The sequence below is a fragment of the Phaethon aethereus genome, assembly GCF_964289735.1.
Source record: "Phaethon aethereus genome assembly, chromosome: W".
Classification (NCBI taxonomy): domain Eukaryota; kingdom Metazoa; phylum Chordata; class Aves; order Phaethontiformes; family Phaethontidae; genus Phaethon; species Phaethon aethereus.
In genome coordinates this window covers 3,550,049-3,571,409 of record NC_138581.1, presented here as the reverse complement: position 1 = coordinate 3,571,409, position 21,361 = coordinate 3,550,049, and the positions used below count along the sequence as shown (strand labels likewise).

At 47.6% G+C, this 21,361-nt stretch overlaps 1 protein-coding gene across 1 annotated transcript in view; it reads right to left on the bottom strand.

Annotated features, from left to right (window-relative positions):
- LOC309415260 (unconventional myosin-Vb-like) overlaps positions 1 to 21,361 on the bottom strand; it is a gene marked incomplete at its 3' end in the record, with an annotated part of 151,344 nt that overhangs the window by 121,627 nt on the left and 8,356 nt on the right. The window lies entirely within an intron of this gene.

Below are 21,361 nucleotides of genomic sequence, written 5' to 3'. Positions count from 1 at the left end.
CACAGTCCTGAGAACAAGGAACCCAAAATTGCTCCGTCCTTGCAAGGAGTCACCTTGATTCAGGCTTTTTTTGCTGGACAGGGTCCCATAAAGCCATCCTGATACTGGACTTAGCCAGCCAACACAGAGTTTACAGGAACCCTTTAGTGATGACTTACTTATTGGCATTTGAGGGGGCATGTAACCCCCCAACTCCTCCTGTTGATTGAAGTGAGATCTACATACACTTATTCTTACACAAAACACAAGGTGTTGGGGGGAAACCACAGCAAATCCAAGTGACACCAGCACCGTGCGTCCAGCAAAGATGGCTTTGTCCCTTATCTTAAAACCAAACCCCCAGCACGCAACGGCCAAGTAACGCTCGAAGCGACCCAAGAGTTAAAGCAGCAGCCATCTAACAGCCTGCTCTGCGGCTGAAAAGCAATAGATTTTTATATGTATCGTATGTAATTATTTTTAGAGTTGCTCAATAGCTAGAACAGCGGGAACCCTTGGATGTTAATGGAGCTAAACAAATCTACTGCCAGAACAGCAGTTTTATCAGGGAGGGGAAAAAAATAAAATAAATAGACTTTTCTCAGCACAACATCTCTAGCACCCCACAAGCCTTCGGTGCTTTCCCTGCCATGAGGTTCAGGACCCCCAGCCCAACCTCCCCCATCCTCTCCAGCAAGCAGCATGGCAAGAGATGCAACATCCCTGCAGCACCGGTCAGGAGCCCCAGCTTTAGTTGGACTATGAACAAGGAGTAGGTGCAGCTGGCGATGCATCACTCAGCTCTCCTCGCCCCAGTTTCTGTAGGCTCCGACACTATGGGAAGGGCTTTGCGGACCGTTGCTGCAGCTCTCGCCCCTGCTGCGAACCGCCTTTGCCTGCCTTTTCATCCCCACCACCGCGGTTTCGTCCGGTGCCAGCTCTCCCCTGGCAGAATAGAGATCAAACACACTCTAGAAATGCCCAAAATAGCTGGGGATCAGGATGTACCTGGCTCAAGGCAGCCTCAAAAACAAGATGTTGCTGGTCCTGGCTGCAAATCCTCCACCTGCGCACAGGGCCGGGCTGAGCCATGGACCTGCCTGGACAGATGGATGGAAAGAGGGGGCACGTTGACCCCAAAGCAACCCAAAAATCATGGTGATGCTTGTGCACGCTTTGGTGGATGAAATTTGGGTCCACCTCCAGCAGCAGTAAGAGGTCACATCGGCCCCTCTCGGCCATTCATCGCCAACCATGGCCAGGAGCCATCCAACACGCAGGTGAGATGCTGCTACCTCCACTGCTACCTCTACTACTGGTAGAGGGCAGCAGCTCTCAGCATCCATTGCCTGGGGATGGACTTACAACCTGATGGTGGAAGACTTCACGTCCCGTCAGCTGCCCTGACTGCAAAACCACAGAATTTTAACATTGAAACTCATTTTCCAAGACTCTGTGTATACACTCACGTGCAAGGGATCATGCAGTACAGAAGGCAGTACGACATAGGTGTTTGCAAGGTCTCAGGAGCCCTGCGGGTAACTCGTTCCCCATCTGGGAGATGCCAAATGCAATTGCTGCTGCAGCACAAGCACTGCCCGCCCTTCCCATCCGGCTAAACAGCCACGGGCTGTTAGAATTGTGAATGCATTTCCCCAAGCATCTATAATGCTGTCCTCTCGTGCGTGCATGCACACACACACACATCCAAAAAGGGCACCACCTTTTTTTTGTTGTTGTGCATTTGCACCATCCTCCCCTCCTTGCCGTGCTCCAGCAGAGACGCAAGCGCTCAACCCTCCAGGCAGGGCAGGCTGCGACACAAACCCGCACCCAACCCTTCTCTTTCACCCATAAATCCCAAGTACGTCAAACCGTACAGCGCTGAAATAAAAGCGCTTTGTCATTCTTAGATCTTTACAAAGCGAGCTTTAATTAAAACCCGTCGAGGCTTGGAGGCAGCCGGCGGTGGGGGCACGCTGGAGAACCATGCTCACATCGTCTGCCTTCCCTGCCTCCAGCTTCTGCAACCCGCTCCCTCCGAAGCGGCTCCACACGCCATACGTTTGCCGATTAAATTCATATAGATGAGAGCCACCAGCTCCCCAAAACCGTGCTCCCAGGCAGGTACACACCCGGGCAGGAGGAGAGCATCTCTGTCAACCTCTACTTGAATAACCTCACCTCTGGCATAATTGCTCCACTTTATACACCACGTCCTGGCTTCATCAGCTTTAACAACCTCTTGATCTTCTGGAGGAGCTTGTTATGAAGGGAGAGGGCAGGCGGGTCTACCTCAAAGCAGCGGGACTGGAGGATTAGCCTGACTTCAGGCTCGGGAGACACAACCCTGGGCAAATCACTTAACCTCCCAACACTCCAGCGTTGCCACCCGGGAGGGCAGGAAGAAAAGCATTTCTTTAATCCTCAAGGACATCTTTGAACATGGTGTTAGCATTAATCAGAAATAGCTCCACACACTCAGCTTCTCAAGAGGAACATAAAATTTTTTTAAATCTGTTTTGGGGGTTTTTTTTGTGTTGCTTTTGTTTGTGGGTTTTTTTTTTTTAAACCAGATTCCCAATAAACCAAAGCAATCCAGCACTTTCACAGCCTCTTGCATTATTCCACCCAGATTAAGCAGAAGCTTAATAAATTCAATTCCCACCTCCTGATTTGATTTCGATTTTAATAGGCTGCAGATGCAGATTAAAACCAACATTAAATGAGAAGAGGCAGGTTTTGTTTTGCTGTTTGGAAGCCCTCAGTGCCAGCCAAAGGCACTCCCAGCAAACTCTGGGCGATGTGCTCAGTGGATGCTCCATCACAGCGGGAAGAGACGCTGGTCTGCACGGGAGTTACACCTCTATGTGGACAGAGTATAATCTTCCATTAAATTAAAAAAAAAAGCTTAAAATGCTTTAAAATGAGCTATCTCAGTTTAGTCTGGGCTGTTTGGTGTTTGCAACAGTCTTCACGGCAAGCTGGAAGTCAGCAAATCCATCTTTACTATTATTGGCTTTTAATCCCCTGAGTTATTTCAGGAATGGCAATACTCACAGTTGACCCCCGGGAGTTTTCACTGCTCCTGGGTCAAGGACACTTTTCCAGGGACATCCTTCCAACAGGACTGCAGCCAGAGGGAGAGCACGGCAGAAAACCCACAATACTGGCAATACAATAGCACCAACCGCCTAGCAATTAGGAATTCGGTAACGAAGATTAAGATATAGCCTCTCACGACCAAGGTTCTTCCATGCAGGTTAAGAAGAACTTATGAAAGGACTTCAGTAGAAGCCAGAGACAGTGATGTACACCTTAGTTGCCAGCTGGGGTTAAACCATGACAGTCATCTAAGAACAGGGTGGAGATTGGAACAAATATCTGTATATTTTTCTTTACAAAGCAATCACATTTCTATGTTTCCCTCTTTGCAGTGGGCCTATTGCCAACCTCATTCTATATTGTTCCAAGAAATAACGTGATCCAGTATTACTGGATGCTCTTGAAGAGGACAAAAACACCTATGAAAGAGGAAACAGCATGAGCTTCAGTCCCGGCTTCCCCAAGAATATTTACATTTATATATACAGCATGTGACTGGTTAACCAGCGTACTTTGAAACAGTCCAATAACTACCCTGCAGCTCTCACAAGCCATCTATTATGAAAATTAAAGTTTTCACAAACTTTGCTTTTCTCACATAAAAAGAGCAAAATACAAACTCTACCTTAAAGTAAAAGTGGTCAGCACAATTCAGGGTTTGGGTGTCATTTTTCTTTTCCCTTTTTTTTTTTTAAACCACTACTAAAGATAACTCCACGGCGATAATTTAAAGAGGCTTTTGCAGCAAAAAAACACAGGACTCTCCTTGCAGCCACTGTGCATGGATGCAAGCAGCATCCCCTTCCAGCTCCACACTAAAGCAAACGAACTTCTCTTCATTAACTTACACCGGGCGTGCAGTCCTGGGCTCGCTGCTGTATTTTTGCCCATCCACTGGCATTACGCCTACCACAGCAGGATCCCACGTCCCCATGATTAACAGGTGGTTATTTATGGTTATTTATAAATAATTTATTTAGCTGTGCTAAACGTGCTTGTGCAAAGCGCCGCACATGTTGGTGTTGGGAAGGGCCGCTCGATGGGTGCCGTCGGCAGGATGGCATGGAAAGGCACCGGCTCCAAGGGCTCTCCTGAGCTTCTGCAGCCTTAAAAAAAAAACAACACTCTTCTGCCCCACTTGGCAGTGACTCAGGAGAAAAATCTGCTTCGCCTGTGACACAGCAAGGCGCAGGCGAGGCACTTCGGCAGCCGGGCAAAAACCTCGCTGTTAAGGGACTTGCGGATCATTAACTTCGCTGTTATTATTATTTACAATATTGAACATCAGGGCAGACGGCAAACAGTAATCCTCCCTTTCCCATCCTCTGAACGAGGTTTTCATCCCAGGAGCGATTCCTCCCCTGCCTGACAGCCAAGCAAAGCCCGTATCTAGGTCAGAGCTCCCCAAGCCCCGCTGTGACTCCGGGACCCACTGAGCCCTGCGTCTCACCCCAGGCTGGCTTCTCCTTTTGTGGCCGGGTACTGCTGGCTGGCAAACCCTCACGACGCTCAGGAGGGGATGGCAGGGGGTTTCACCGCTTGGTACAGAGCAGGCAGGGATGCTCCAGTGCCGCACACCCCTCCACTGCCTGATTTCTGAAGCACCAGTACCCGATGCTGGGACACCGTGCAAGAGCCCAGCTTCCCCAGGCTGGCCAGAGAGCATCCACCCGCGGCAAGGACCTCTAACAGGAAAAGACCCACTTCTCATCACAAAAACTTCTTCATCACCATAAACACCCAAAAAGGCTGCAAGGAGAGGTCGTGACTGGCAAATCAACATTTCAACACACAGCAACAGACACACATGACCCCAATATCATGCTCAAAGGGTAGGTCAAAAAAATAATACTGTGTTTTACTTGTTAAAAAACACAAAAAAAGGTCATTTCGAGCTACAGAAGGCAAACACTAACTTGCTGAGAGTGTTAAATGCAAAGAGGAAGACAGTGGCACACTGCAGAAGCATCTCTAGTAACTCATCATGAGAACGAGTGATTTGGGCATTTCCCAGGGCTGATAAAAATGCACAAACTCGAACAGCCAGGCCACGGCAGATGAGCATAACCTACGCCGTGCCTCAGAATCCTCATATTCGTCAGCACAGGGAAAGCACACCAATGCACACCCAGATTGTGCCCCCATCGTGGCAGGGCTCCCAAAATTTGGGGAGCATCTCTGTTCATCACAAAGTGCTGCAGGAGTCGCTGGATTTGAGCTAGCAAAGCACGTGCTTTGCTGATGCCTCCTAGGTACGGGGATGTTCTCCTCTCCCCTGAAGAGCTGTCATGCTGATGGATGGCTTCACGTCTCCCACCAGCACTAAATCTGCTCTATTTCTCTTTGCTGAATTTTATTGCCCTGCCCAAATTAACTCAAGATGGTGATTTGCATAAAGAGTCACAGCAGCTGAGCAGTACTCAGCTGCTCGGACAAGCAGCATCTGCAGCATTTATCCACGGGCTCGTTAGCAGCTTTTCTAATGAACAGGCATTTAAAAGGCTTCGGTTCATCATTGCAACAGCTTCATTTCACCAAGAGAGATAAAACCAGCACCGAGGGGAGTTGGGGCTGCAGGCGATCCCCGATACCAGGATAGAAATACAAGGGGTGTGCTTGAAGGCTTTACTTTAATTAAATGTGATTTCCAGGGTGATTTCCAGGAGTAATCGATAGTCTCACATGTAACTAACAGCCAACTCATGTCTTCCCATCCTTTCCCCTACCATTTCTTCCATGGCATCTCAGCGGTGCTCATTACTGCAGGCTTAATTAAGACTGACAGGTTCGGTGCCAAGGTCTCAGCAACCCTGCTCTCACTGCAGCAACGGGCTGAAATGCAAAATCCCTCTTGCAATAAGTCATTAGATGCTGCAAAACCAGGTAGAGCCCCGGGTGCTGTGGGACAGAGCAAACAAACCATTCGGTCTTAAATGTGGGGGAAGAGCAGTCCCTCCAGGGCCGGGGAGCGATCCCAGGATTTCCTCTGGGCAGTGCAACAAGTCTCATATTTTTTACTTTGCTACTCTACTCCTTAAGAAAGGACAAAACCAAACCTCTCTGCCAGGGTCAACAAGACTTCACTCGCAGGGGGTGTGCGTTATCACCTGCATCACCGCTAACGAACCCTCTCACAGAGGCCCGAGATGTTATGGGAGGAGAGTTCTGCCTGTTTAATCGGAGCTGGCAGCACTTGAGGTCTCGCTGCCCGTCTCCTTCGACAGCGCTGAGTCTCCAGCCTCGCGTCAGGTTGAGCACAGGAGCCCTTTTGCCTTTGGTTGCTCTGAAGCAGCACTAGCGAAGGCTGAGAGCTGGCAGAGGGACAGGCAGCTGCCTGCTGCGAGGATGCGGCCAGGAGCCTGATGAAATGACAGGGTACAAAGCAGGGCTGCCCCTCTGGATGTCCAAGCCTGGATTTAAAGCACATGCTCCACTGGAGGATCTGCTACAAACCCTGACAAAGCCCCTCCAAAACTGAATATTCACCAGCATTAGAGCTACACCAAGATGCCAGCCACCGGTCTGCTGTGTGGGAGACCTTTCTCCAGGTCCCGTCCCCCCGATCACCAGGAGCAGGGCATCTCCACCCCTAGGAGCCCCAGTAAGCGCCGAATTTCTCTTCTAACGGGCCTGGCTCAGCTCTAGAAGATGCTTACCATCTCCATCCAGCCTCTGCCACGCTGCCAGAGAGAGGGATGCTCTGCAAACCCCCTGCGTCACTGCAGAGTCCCTGGGGAAGCAAAGGCCAGTGCTAAAGCCAACCCAGATAATCATGCACGTGGACTTGCAGCTCCTCCTGGAACTGCTGCAGTCATCAGGACAGCAGCAGTTTGGAGCAGGGGGCTCAACACCCCCTTCCCAAGCATCTCCCCTGGGTCCAGCACCCATGGGGTGCTCACAGCTACACCCCAGGGCCACACGCCAACCCAGCTCCTCTGGTGCTCATTACTACTTCTTCCAAGTCCTTGATAAAGAAAATTGCCACATTGCACAGGATCAAGAAAAAAATCCTTGACCCGGGCTCCAAGGGGAATCAGGATGAGACCCTGTCAGTTCTAACGCCGCCATGTAGCCAGTTTTCTTTATTCCAGTAGGGATTACTGGGGTTTTACAGACTTTTTTTTCACTTTTTTAATTAAAAACCCCGTGCAGGGGTCAAGTGTCTCCATAGCACGACTTCCACCAAACAGCCTGTCATATTGCAAAAGTTAAATCCTTCCAGGCTACTTTCTGCAAATCCCTGTTGATTGGCATTAATTGCCCTTCTCTTGCCTAATTCGCAACTAATCAAAACCTTGAGCAGTGCTGTCGTGTAATCTTGTCTTCTCAGTCCTGTTTTCCATCCGAACTCCACATAAGCACCTTGATGAACATAGGCTGGATCCAAAAACATGCTCAATATACACCATATACAGTTGATTATTAAAAAAAGTAGTTAAAAAATAGCCTTTGGGTTTTAATTAAGTAGTTTAAAATGGCCTTTCGCACCAGGTTTTCACAGTCCTTTATCTATAACGTAGCCTCGTGATGCTTTAGGGAAACTCATAAGCATGTTCATTCCCTGGTGCAGTGACCACCCTCTATTAAATGACTTTATATGAAAACGGTCCTGGAGCTCAGCTCAGCGGCACAGGGCAGCCCCAGCCACGGGATGCAGCCCGGTGACACCAGGATTTTTAACTGGAAACATTAAAACCAGTGGCCGCTTCTGGGCTGTAATTGCGGTACCACACGTGGCATCTTCCGAAATCCAGGGTACATGCCATCTCGCTCCCCGCTCGGGCGCTCAGCTGTCCTCCCTACCAGGCACTGCCATGACCAAACAGCACTACCAAAATCTACCTTTAATTGCAAAGCAACCTCTCCACCAGACTGGATTTTCAATCATATCAGAAAGAAGTAATTGGATTAACCAACCTGTATAGTTATCCCTCACTTCTCCAGAACTCATGCATTAAAACCCCTCTTGGAGCATCGCTCCGTGCTTGCTTAATTCAAAGAGGTTTTGACCTATACTTGTATTTATGGGGCATTTCCTCAGCCCTTTCTAACCAGAGGGGTGTGCTAGAAAGACCCCCAGGCCACCTTTGCATCTTTTTATTGCTAAGCAACTGAAGGAAAACAAATTGATTACCAAGGATTTAAGCAAGCAACGTTTTACAGATTATAATTAAAAAATTCCAGCAATAACGTCTGTTAGCAAGGAGACATTAGACACATGGAGAACAGCACCAGTGGTCAAGAGGCAAAACTGGAATAATTAAGATTAAAATACTTGAAGTGGTGAACAAATATTCATACACCCCAATTTGCTTAGGAATGGGGAGGGGCAAAGAAAGAGTCTCCTGGAGGGAAGGACTGCTCTTGCATTTTTATTTCATTGCGGTGATTTCCAGGTCTTCAGAAACCCAATTTGTACCCAGCTCCACTTCTCCCAGGACGTCCATATGCCGGACCTCAGATGCGCTCTCGTATGATGAGTTACTCTACATTAATGTATACACTTTGTCTCTTCTCCCCAGTGAGACAAAGACAATAAGCAAGATTTTGCAATCACTAAGTTAAAATTGGTTCAACAAAACACATCTCCAAGAAAACTCAGACCGAGGACGGTTTCCTTTTTAATATATAAAATGGACGGCACAGCACAGGTAGGCAGACAGCTATGTTTTCCTCCTTATTTTCTTATAACTTCAGCTGTCCAGCTAAAATACTGAGACTTGGGCTTTCCAGATCTTCCAGCACTGATATCCTGCAGCATGTCATTTAAATCACACAGCAGGTCCCTGGAAAACCATCCCCTAAATCCCATATACAATTTCCTCTAATAAATGTAGGGGAGATGAAGGCTTAAATAAGGAAGGACAGAGGAAAAGACCATCTCTGTCAACCCCTGAATTTTGAATCACAGGAGGAGATTTGGGAGGTGATGCCACTAGCAAAAGAGTGTTGTGTTCTGCAGGAAAGGCTCAATGAAGGACATCAAAATGCAGAAGACTGCCCAAGTGGAGGAAGGGTTGCAAGAAGGGCAACTGCACCCACTTAAAATAAAAATAATAATTAAAAACAGACAAAAAAAACATCACAGCAGCAAATACATCTTTTCTAGCCTTCACCTTCTGGTTTGAATTTCTTCCTGATTTGCAACGTCCCCCATGTGTTAGGCAAATGCAAGGTTATCTCTTCCCCTCAGAAGGGCGGATGCCCCAGAAGCACACAAACACACGCTCCCACGCAGATGAAACGTGGAAGTGTCCACACAGCAAAACACCCCAAACAGAAGGGGAAAATAAAAATAATTTGTTTTAAAAAAGCTATCACAGTCACCAGGTGCTACTTCTTCCTTCCCCATCCCCTTAACAAAAGTCCCTCCGTTGTGCGTCTCTTGGCTTGACACACAGGACAACATCCATATCCCAACAGGACAATCTATTTACTCATTTAAACATCCCTCCCTGGTTACAGGAGCGTTTCTTGATTCCTCCCAAGTGGTTACACACTACCTCTGGGTGCAGGCAGCACTGAGCAGGCAGCGGGTGCAGAGTTTCAATCCAGGCAAGGCTCAGCTCTGGCTCTTCCCATCATCACCAGCAGCACCGCATCATCCCAGGGACATCCCAGCTATAGGATTTCCATCCCACTACACATCCGCCAGCTCAGGCCCAAGGGGTTTTGCTCCAAGACGGGGAAACCCAGTTCCCACCAGAGGGATGCATATCCCTGCGGGAAGGACATGCATTTATGGTCGCACTTTGGCCGATGACAACTTGCCTTGAAGTCACCGGGTCCCACCAGTGCAGCTTAAGGACTACAACCGATTTCAAGCAAAACTAGTTAAACCTACTCTTACCATCCAAAGTGGGGAAAATACGGATTATTAATTAGGAAAGCAACAAAAAAAATGAAAATACACCCCAAAGTTACAGTGATTTAAAAGTGCATGAAGACAACGCCTGAGAGATGGAGAGTGGCTCACTCGAGCTAGGACAAAACCGTAACTCAGATCCATCTCTACCAAACACTGCATTGTGACTTTTTTCTCTCCTCTAGGGAATGACCTATGTAGATGAATAAAACAAGGGGGTAGGGGGGGAATTAAATTGAAAAAAAACATTATGTTATCCCAGTTTACTCTGCTGTGAAAGCAAAGCTTTCGCAAACTGTGCTGACAGTTCCCAGCTCCAAGCCCCAAAATTTCTGCCCTTTCTGACAAAATATTCAGTCCCGAGACCAGAGCTCCTGCAAACCCCACGGGTCGGTGGCCAGATGGGGACACCTGAACTCGTGCTGCTACCTTCAACCACCACCATGGGCAAACTGGCGCACATGAAGCCCCAGATAACCCACAGCATCACTCACATTATGGGTTTGTCCCATGGGACCTCCAAAGGCATCCAAGGGGGAATTAGTGGTCACGCACATCCATACATGCAGCAGTGATTTAGGACCCTACTCAGAAGGGGACGGGATCTACAAAAGGCAGAGAGAGCTGAAGCAACACATGTCCTGCCATAGCTGCTCCTCCTTCCAGCTGCCCACCCTTTCATCTCCCCCTTGGGCTAGAAGGTCTTTTCCCCTGTCCTACACTATGGAGAAATTGCAGGCTCCTGCAAACTTTCAAAGAAGTACTTTTAGGTGCTTTCTTGAGGAAAAAAAGGCCCTGTTTGGATCACCGTGCCTGGCCATCGTTTATAGCCACCCAACCTGTGAAGCACATATCAATGTGTCAGTCCTGGGAAATGCCAAATTGCACAGCGTGTTGGAGCTGCCCAAACACAGTGGAAAATCAGGCAGTTCTGGGGGACGAGGCATGCTCCTCCTCACCACCACAGCCCCCAAACCCCCTCTCCAGCCTTCTCAAACCTCACGTGCAGATGAGCAGAGACTTGTCTACCTAAAAGCTGGCATGCAACAAGTCCAAATTTGTATTTTAGGAACCGTTTCCAAAGTCTTTTAGCATCCCCACCTTGACAATAGCTGCTTAATAAGACTCGTTTCAAGTTCCACAGCAATTAGTCTTTGAAATCCTACTGTCTTTCGCAGCATGGTGCATCCACACCAGCTCCCTCCCACCAGCTAATAGGAAAACAGGCTGCTGCAAGCCTAACGGCTGTCAACTCAACAGGGTACAAGAAGAGAGATCACGGTCATCCACCTGCTCCTCAACAGCAACATTAAATTTACAGAAATCACTCATTATGCTCTTCACAGGCATTTCTTGTTAAGGCGTTGCTGGTGAGGTGCTCCCCAGCATCTTCAAGTGCATGCCATGTTCCAAATTTGGACAGAAGTGAAAGATTTGCTGGATGAAGGCCCCTTGCCCCATGAAAGGTCTCAGCATAAATGTGGATGTTCAACAGATGAGTCAGAAACGGTCATACCCACACATACAAAACCTCAAGCAACGTTCAGGGCATGAAACATGATGCAGCACGCTGCAACGTTTCTTCCCCAAGTCTATGAAATCTCTTGCATATATTCTTAGTAGGAATTTTCTTTAACTGCCCAAAACAAGTTTTGAAGTTCTGTTCCCCCACGTACCTGGTGCTAAATGCTGCACAAGCTCTAGGGCATTAACCAAATGCCAGCACAGGAGACAGCCTTGCAGGGCCTCCCCTTTGCAGAGGACTTGGTGTCATTTGAAAGTCAAGGGCACAGGCACACAATGGCACCAGACACGGGACCACAGCCCCTCGGCATTGGCAGCATGGCCAGCACTGGGAAGGTGCTCAGGAGAGATCCCATCAAGGCATGATATATTTTTGGTGCCCATAAACGAATGACATACAGGTCCTTTTTGGAGGGACCAGCAGACAGTGCTCTTCCATGTATGCCAAGCATAAATGATGACTCCATTTCTGGATAATCACAGTCAGTAATTTAAAGAGATGCTGCTGCTGCTGCTATCCCCAAGCCAAACGTGACCCATGGAGCTCAATTCCCAGAGCTTAAGAAATGCAGAGTGAAAACTCCCAGAGCAACCTTACTCCTCCTTCACATCACAGCTGCAAAGGTTTGAGGTATTTTAACCTTCAACTTGGACAGTTAAAGGCACTTTATAACTTATTGCCCCAAATCAAGCCAATTGTTCAGACATACAACCACAGGCACCCCTTGCCCATAGAAGAGGTCAACCAATCACCCAACCTACTGAGAAGCAAATTTCTGTTTGTTACAAACAAGCATTAAGCATGACCACAGGATTAAACTGAAATTCATGATCTTAACTTCAGTTATTCTCCATACATGTCAAAACTGCCTGGAGGAACTGAAAAGGGTTCCCTCACCCCAGCTGGGTGTGGCTAGGGAAGACAAGAGTCACTTCTTTTCTACCGCTTGCACCACACAGAAGTCATGCTTTCCTAGATGACATCAGAAATAACCCAAGTATTATTGTGCTTTGAGCACAATTATAAACCTTTACTCAAGCAATAGGTATTTAACATGGAATTTCTGATAAACTCAGGGCAATTCTTAAGTAGAAATTCTGAGGCAAAGGTTATTTTTATTTTATATATATGCACACACACATTTATTTATTTATGAAATGAAGCCACAAGAGCAGGAATTAGAATTTGGAGTGAATTTTTCATCAGCTTACCACATCAGAAGAGACATAATTCAAGCTTTCAGCTTTTCAGACCACCTCAAGAAGGGCAGGCAGAGCTCGGGGACAACCACAGGGACAGTGGCCTCACTGAGGCAGCACCACGAACCCCCTTGCAGAGGTACCCAAAGCTCAGCTAACAGATGAAAGTGTGTTTCCATCGCATCCCAAACTTCTTCACTTGGGTCAACTCTTTCTGCTAAAGCCACAAAGGTGTCACTAACAGCTATTTCCCCAGAAGTTTCAGGATATCAGATGCAAGTCTCAAGTTACCATAATTATTGGAATACAATTCATGAAAATAAGGCATAGCAAACTCCGGTATGGGATGTTTAAGGAATAAAATAACCTCAAACCACTGACTTGGTAAATACAACAGTCACCAAGATTCATTTTTCATCAGAGAAGTCATTCCCTTGCCTCTTTTCCTCACAGAATATTGAGATGAGCAATACATCGGTGCTTTCCAAACTTAAAGACCACGCTCACCCTCTTCACCACCTCTGTGCAAGCAGACTGCCAAACACCAACCAGCCTTTGCCACCGCTCCAGTTTTCCTGCTCCCCGCGGCACCTCTCACCCTGCTGCTCCCCAGTAAGCCGTCTCTCTCTGCAAGGATGGTGGCAAGCCCTTATCAGAGCATTTTAAAACTACTGTCAGAGCGCAGTCTCGCTATTCCCAGCTACGATGGAGATAGGATACACTTTCAGTAAACAAATGGTACATTCAGAAATGCTTTAGTAAGAGCAGACACTCGAATGAGAGAGGAACGGGTCCTATCAGAGCATCAGCAAGATGGATTCAACAGCAGAAATGCAAATATTTGCATTTCCCTTCTCACCCCTGTCCTCCCTGTATTTGCAAAATGGGGTCACTTCCAGATGTGAAGCTAAAGGATGTTCCCAGCATTAATTGCATCACACTGAAAAGCCATGTGCCAGGCAACCTTACAGAGCAAAACCAGCCCAACCCAACATCCAAGGGACCTGCCGGTCACATCCTGTTGCTTTTCCTTGATGCTTTCAATCATTCCCCTACAGAGGTGATGCAGAAGTCCTCGCACCTCCATGCTCCCTCCATTGCTGGCGCTTCCAGCCATGGGAATGTAGATCTGAGCCCCAGTGCAACGCATTTCGGAGAAGCCATCTCAGTCAAAACCCAACGCTGCCTGAGTCTCTGCAAGGTCTGCAAAGACAGCACTGATGCACGAGCAGGGGACAACGTGGCTGTCACCGATGGGCACAGCATGGCCACAAACTGAGCTCATTTCAGCTGCCAGCGCCGACGTCCCACTGAGAAACCCCCAAGGGACTGTTTTTCACAGGAAAGCAGCTTAACCTGTTTAAAGGATATTTTAGCCTGCTCTCAGAGCAGTTTCCCCTCTGTCAGCTACCAGCAAAGCGCTGTCAAAAGGCTGGGCTTCCTTTGAAAAGAAACAGCCAAACCTCAGCATCCCCCACTGCCTGTTTCCAGCCAGGGACAACGGCTGGGAAAGCGCACGAGCTAGGATTCCCCTGCTCTTCCGACGCTTCTGAACTGCCTTCGGGATCTGTACGCACAGGACAAAGCCCACGTCTCGTTCAGCACCTACACCGGGGAAAACAAGTTGTAAATCTCTCCCTGTCACGAAATAGAAGGATAGGGGCTGCTCCAGTAGCTAGACAGGCTACCGCAGTTAAATTTTATTATCACTCCTAATGCGTGCTTTATCGCTACTGTAAATTTATCCCCAGCGTCACACACTCATCTGCAGAAACCAAATGCAAGAGACATCCCCAGCAACTCTTTAAATCCCCCAAAGTGGGAAGTTTAGCGAGCACGTGGAAGTGATGTGCAACAGAAGTAGAGAGGTCAACCACCACTAACCCCACACAGGGGAGCTCAGGGCGCTCTAGTTTGGGCAGCTCACAGCATCCTCCTGGGCAGGAGAAGCCCACGAGCAAGGCTTGTGCTGGTGGGAAGGACACTGCTCTGGTGGGTAGCTGCAGGACATCACCACCAGCATCAGCAACACCTGGTAATTGAAGAGACACATCCAGATTTCACATGACACTCCACCCGCACAAACATTCAAGGCTGGCTTAGTGCCTAAAGGCCACTACCATATTTTCATACCTGCTTTGGCTGCCCACATTCAGTACAATCAAGAAAATGCTTATGGGGTGAAGGAAGCCCCATCCCCTCCCTCGCTGCAGGTTTATTACCAGAGCACAAGATCTACATATGCTTCTCTGGTGGCTTCAGCGTTTCTTAAGATCTGTCTGGAAATTAAGGGTGAAAAAAGCAAAGTCTCCATTTTTAACTGGCCTGCTTCCATAAAACTTAAACATCCTTAATTCAACCCAACTCAACCATCTAATATGAATCCCTCGGATGGGCGCTATGACTCCCAAGAGACTACTCCAAGCCTGAATCACGGGCATTGGACAACTGCGTTAATGCCGTAGACAACTTTCAAAGCAGATATAAATTACGTGCAAAACCTAAGAGACAAGGGTCAGAGATGTTTATGGGGTTAAAGTAGGTAAGACAGGGGCCTCTTCCATCTCTCGGAGTGTTTCAAAAGCTCTTCAGCTTTCAAATTATGAGCTGTGGTTCAGATCTGCATTCATCTCCAGCATGTCCAGCGGCTGGCCTGGCCCTTTCAGGCCTCGGCCACTGCATTTGCTCTGTCCTGACTTGCCGAATTACACAGGTTTTGTGTGAGCAAGGAGGAGTGGAGCCAAGTCCTTCCAAAATGGCCTCTTCCTTCCCAGACAAATTAACTATATTGAAACTGAGCCTGGCCGCAGGACAGGTTTGTCCAGGTCCCAGATATATTTTAGCTCTTCCCAACTTTCCAGTTCCTTCCCAGGCACGTGAGAGTGAGCAGGCAGTCATCAGCATTACCGGTACTTACAGAAACAGCAAGACCACCTTCCTGCCCAACCGGGTACCATCACTCCTGAGTCACCCAAAGATCACAGGAGCTCTCAGCATCACGCATGGACTTCAATCAGGGCTCCAACATCCGTTGTTAATGCTTCAGAAATTCCACCTGAGTATTTCATGAGGCACAACCATAATCTGGAGTTCGGAGCCCCCATGAATACCCCAGTGAACAATTCACCAGATACCCAGAGGTATGTGTGAAGGAAATACATCTATTTAGAACAAGCACGAGAGCTACATATCTTCCAGCTATCACTGTAACAGCATGTAAAAGCAGCGTTTACCAACAGAAATTAAAAACCGTCACCCAACAAACTGTCCATCTACTGTCTTCAAAGCTTAAAGGCAGAAGAAACAAGACTTTAACCTGGGGAAAGTGTTAACCTGCTTGGTAAAGATGCCTGAAGCTTATAACATGGCCCCTAACCTAAAATTCAGAGAACTACTTAGAACACAAGCACATTGGGTTTTTGTTGTTTGTTTGTTTTTTCCTGTGGAAGATACAGCAATGACATCCATGGCTGCAGGCAAAAAGAGAGCACTAAAAACCACCTACAGCTGAATGATCATTCAAAAGGTTGGTTTTGAAAATAACAAGAAAAGGTTGAAAACTTGTACTCCCTTAAAGGAAACCAGCAGCAGTTCCAGCACATCCTGAGTGGAGTTTTTCCCCCAAACACTATCCATGCAGCACAGAGCATCTTCCCGCTCTCAGGTGGGCTCTAATGTTGCTCCATCACGTTGGACATTCACACCAGCACAGCAACTCTCAGGATACAGCTGGAGTTTAGCTCCCATATGAAATTAAGTGAGAAGTTTTGTTGCTATGCTCTGGAAGGATTACAAAGCTATTTTTAATAAGAGAGTTATAAGAAGTTTTAAGGAGACTAAGTTGGTTTTGCTCAGCTCACGTGGCTGTTTCTTTGTGCAAGGTTTTATCTTTGCAGCCTTAAGTTGCTTGACAGAACTTGCAGTACTGAAAATTATATAGTTACTACTTGAAGAGTACTTGCTTTTGTTGTCTTTGAAGAAAAAGTTTATATATGACAAATTTAAGCATCAGGTTTGGCTTTCTCACCGTTTTGCAACACCACAGTGCTACATCTCTGCAATTTCTGTTGCCATTTTGGCCAGAAGCCCCCAGTAATACAGGAATAAGGGCGAACCACTTATGAGGTTTGTGGTATGAAGAAAACACAGAAACCTGACTTTATGGATTAATATTCTTCCGTCTTTACGTGCTTAAGATGCACTTCACTAGGTGGACACCTTCCTGAGCTGGGACACCCAAGGCAGACTCCTACACCAGGTTTCCCATCCCCAGCCAACACTGGACCAGAGCCACATCGCGCTGGACCACATCTCCCCAACACCCTCCATCACAACACCCATCAGCTGCCCCCTGTGCCTGAGGGAGGATCCCAAAGGTGACAGGCATCTGCAGCCCGGGGATGGTCACCTCTGGATAACACAGATCAGCTGAAAACCAGTTAGTGCCAGCATTTTCTTTTTCTTAAAAAACCAACCAAACAAAAACAAAACAAAACAAAAAAAACAGTCCTGGGAAACAGTCAGCACAATAAAAAAAATTTTTGAAAATATAAATAATTATTTCTACCCTGTGAATTTTTCTCCCTCCCCCACCATACAGCTCAATCTCTATTGTCTGAAAAGCGTTTATCTGAAAGTGGGTCATGTCTCCTGGCATTACTAAATCTTCCCAAATTTCCCCTGATTAGTCAAACGCGATATCCTCTCTGACATCTGAGTGATTGAGGTACTGTGTAATGCCATTTTTCCCCTGAATGAGCTACATCAAAGAGGGTTATAAGCCAAGAGATGGCACGCTGGATAAAATAAGCGCCAACAGATTGTCCCCAAAATATTACTGGGGAAAATTAAATTGTTTTGTTGGAAGGTGTTTCCTTTAGAAATATTCAGCCTTTATTACTGAATGTGGAGAGACAAGAAACTGCCTTCAGAGTAGCTAAAAAGATGAAACCTTACTAACTTATGAACTGCGCGGTCCGATAGCTAAAAACACTTTTGTACACAAAAGTCCTGGGGATTTTCTGTCAGCACATCATCCAGTCTGCTCTTTGCACAGGGACACCAAAAGAAGTTGCACGGGAGATCAGCAACAGCAAATGACTGAATAGTAAAGCAGAGTCCTCTGAGACTAAAAAGGAGAAAAAAAAAACCAAAACAGTAAACCTGCTACTTGAAAAAGAAAACACCATTTAAAATTGGGATGTAACAGCAAGTAATAGCTCAGACACGATTTATATCCAAAGGGTTCAAAAGTATCATCCTCTGGAGCAGGAGGATGCCAGAACCCCAGGAGGATGCTCAGCCGGGACGACCGCTGCCCCAGGGACTGGAGCTGTGGCTGAGCTCCCTCCTCGCAGGAAAAGAGTTGGAGGTCCTAAGTATTTATCAGGTTGGCGATTAGATGAGATCCGGGCGAAGTTTAGCAAGTGTCAGCAGGGTTTGCATTCAGCTGATTTACTTCACGTGACTTTCCGGTGCTGAAACTTTGTGCCAGAGCGAAGATCGCCAGGAGACAGCATCTTTTTCAGTCAAAAAAATAAAAAATTAAATAAAAATCGTATTAAAAAATAAAATAGTGAAATCTTGGACAGTCTACAGTCTTTCTGGCATTGCCAAATAGAATATTCTATTTCTAAAAACAGACTGGTTTTTTTTAATGGATTTCTGCACCACACCATTCCTCGGACAAAAAGAGGGGGCCCAGGGAGGCTGCATTTGGGCGAGATCAGCGGTGTTCTGCGTGAAGCAGGACTTTGGGATGCAAACGCCAGTGCCACACAGCTTGGAGAGGAAAAGCCTGCTGGCAACTTGCTCTTTGGGGACTGCCAGGAATCATGCAGCCTGAAACAGCCTCAGCCATCCCACCTTCTCCGGCATGGAGTGTCGGGTACTGAAAAGCAAATTCAAGCAAGTTTTGTTCCTAAAGATGATTTAGACCCACCTTGATAGTCAGGCAAACGGATATTTCAGGTTTCTCAAAGCTGGGCAGCACTGCTCGTGTCTGTCTCGCATCACGGGGATGATCCCTGCACTCCCACGTCAGGGAGGAATTTCCCTAAAATAAGCGGGTGCGAGCACAGCCATCACTCCCCGCAATGGCGGCGGGGAGGGCAAAGCGTGAAAGGATGAAGATTGGCTCTGACAGCCTCCGCTCCAAGTTTATTTTGGCACGGCGAGAGCGCATGAGGCTTCAAAGCAGCTCCGGCGACCGGCGAGGGGCCGGGCGGCAGAAATCACCCCCCGACCGGCGGCAGCAGCACTGGGAGGCTGAAATCCACAGCCATTCCTGCCACCAGTTGCACCCAAAGCACCAGTCCTTTAGCCTCAAGCATCAATATTTTCTGGAATTCAGATTTTTTTTTTTTTTTCTTTTTCGCCTCCTGTTTTGTTTTTTTCTTTTAACCAAGGAAGTATTTTATTCAAGAGCTCTGCCCCCATCCTCCACGGCAGGGCAGACGAAGCATAAGCATTCATCTCGCCACTCTGCACATGGAGGAACGAGTTATCACCTCGCTGGGGCAGGATCCAAACAAAAACGAAGGCTTTAGAAAGGAAAATAATAAAGAAAAGAAGCAGAAAGAAAGCAGAGCAAGAGATTTCAAACCTGGCATTTCTAGGGTCTGCAGAAGCAAGCCATGGTCTTCCTATCTCTCTGGACAGGATCTTTGTAATGTCCAAGGTCATGAAACGTACTGCAGGAGAGCCAAGGGCAGGTCCAGCTTGAAAGCAAAGTCCCTCACCCAAGGGCCTCGTTCCTTTGAAAGCCACAGGGCCACAAACACCACGTCCCCAGACGCACTTCAGCGTGTCACGGCCAGACAGGAGAGGAAAAGCAAATTGCATCTCTGCAACACTAGAATCTAAGGGTGAAAACCCAAATATTGGGAGTAGGGAAGTCCCTGCAGACACCCCGGCGAGGACAGCTCTCCAGCAGCCCCCCGCTGAGATGTTCACACCCTGTGCAGACAGGTCTTCCAGAAGAGCTTTTTAGTGGTGTTAAAGGTCTTGCTTCCACCAAAACATGTCTTGTTGGTACCATTAACTACAAGATGGCAGTGCAGGTGTTCACAGTCTATCCCAGCAGAGAAGGGACTTCTTACAATGCCACGTAGAGACAGGAAAGCAAAGGGACAGCAAGGCAACACAAGACACCAACCAAGCGCTAGATGAGTGGCACTTGGTCTTTCATTTCCTTCCCTTCATTATTTTATTTCTTACCACTGAACATGGTGGTGAAGGTGGGCATCAGCTGGGCAAGAAACAGGCACTCCATGACTGTGGGAAGGGCTGGTGAGCGCCGCACCAGTATGCGCACATCTACCTCCCGCTGAGGTCTGTGTGGTCTGGAGCTGGATCTTCTTCTCCTGCACTTCCCCCTTGTCTCTAGAACAGGACACATGGTCCTACCAGGAGATGCGGGACCAACCCAAGACCACAGTAGTCCAGTACTGCCATGTGAAAGCCACCTCCAGCTCTTCATCCTCACTCCACCAGGAGGTTACATGTTCTTGACTGAGACCCACACCATCCCTAAAGTCCTCCGTGGGTATTGTTCCTCCACCCCAGCTGGACATCACACTCACTGCCCAAAAAACAGCAATACCCACAGCACCCATGTTATCAGAACTCAAGGTAATTAAGAAGCATAAATCCATGAGGGAGTTAGTCAGCTTAATTAGACTGAAAATTATAGCTTCCATCATCTCAGTATCTCTACATCCACTCGCTGCCTTGAGATATGCTTACGCCGACTTTCTGCTCACTTGGGGCATAGCACCAAGGACTAGCTTCATGGCAGGCATGGGGATCAGATTTTTTTATTTTAATTTTTTTTAATGGTTTTTGACACTCATTTGCTAAGACACATGTCAGCAGCCGCAGCTGCCTGCTCATGTCCAGCCTGCTCAGGGATTTGGCAGCTGGAGCTTTGCGTGAACCACCTGAAATCAACCCTGCAGGTCTTTCAGAAGAAACCAGACATTCCCATCACTGTCCCTCATGATTTTTAAAAGCAATCTTTAAATGTATTAAGGGTCTTTTTTCTTTGAAGAGCAGTGACTCGCTAGGACACATCCCCAAGATGTAACATGTCATTTTGAAAAGTAGTGACCGTGACTCATCCACAACACATCCTGCTCCCAACAGTCCCGTAAATGGTGGTTAGCACATCCTACCAGCACCTCACACCTCGGTGGGACTATCATAAGGCAGATTGGGTGATGACTCATGGGAAGGGTGAGGGCATGGATTAGCTGGGTTTAAGCACTGGCTCTGCACATCAATGGAGCCAAAAAGGGAAATGTGTCCCTTTGTGGAACCCACCAGCCCCTTGGAGCTGTCCATGGTTCAGCAGAGCGGGAAGTGGTCATGAGCTGAAAGGGATGGTCAACCTCAAGCATGGAGAGGACTTTTCTCAGGGAAGAGCTAAGTTGGAAGCACGTGGCAAACAAGAGACTCACGGGCAGAAGGATGGATGAGAGCCAACAGGAACAGCCAACAGGCAGGACAGACACATGGACACAGCACACATCTCCCATGAAAGAGCCGGGCCATGTTAGCACCAAACACCTGGAGCACACCAACATTGGTCACCCAGTCAGTACAAAACCACCAGTGCCCATATGAGAATATGAAACATGGACTGAAGAAGGAGGTGATGGCTGTGCATTAAGGAGGACATGGCCAGCG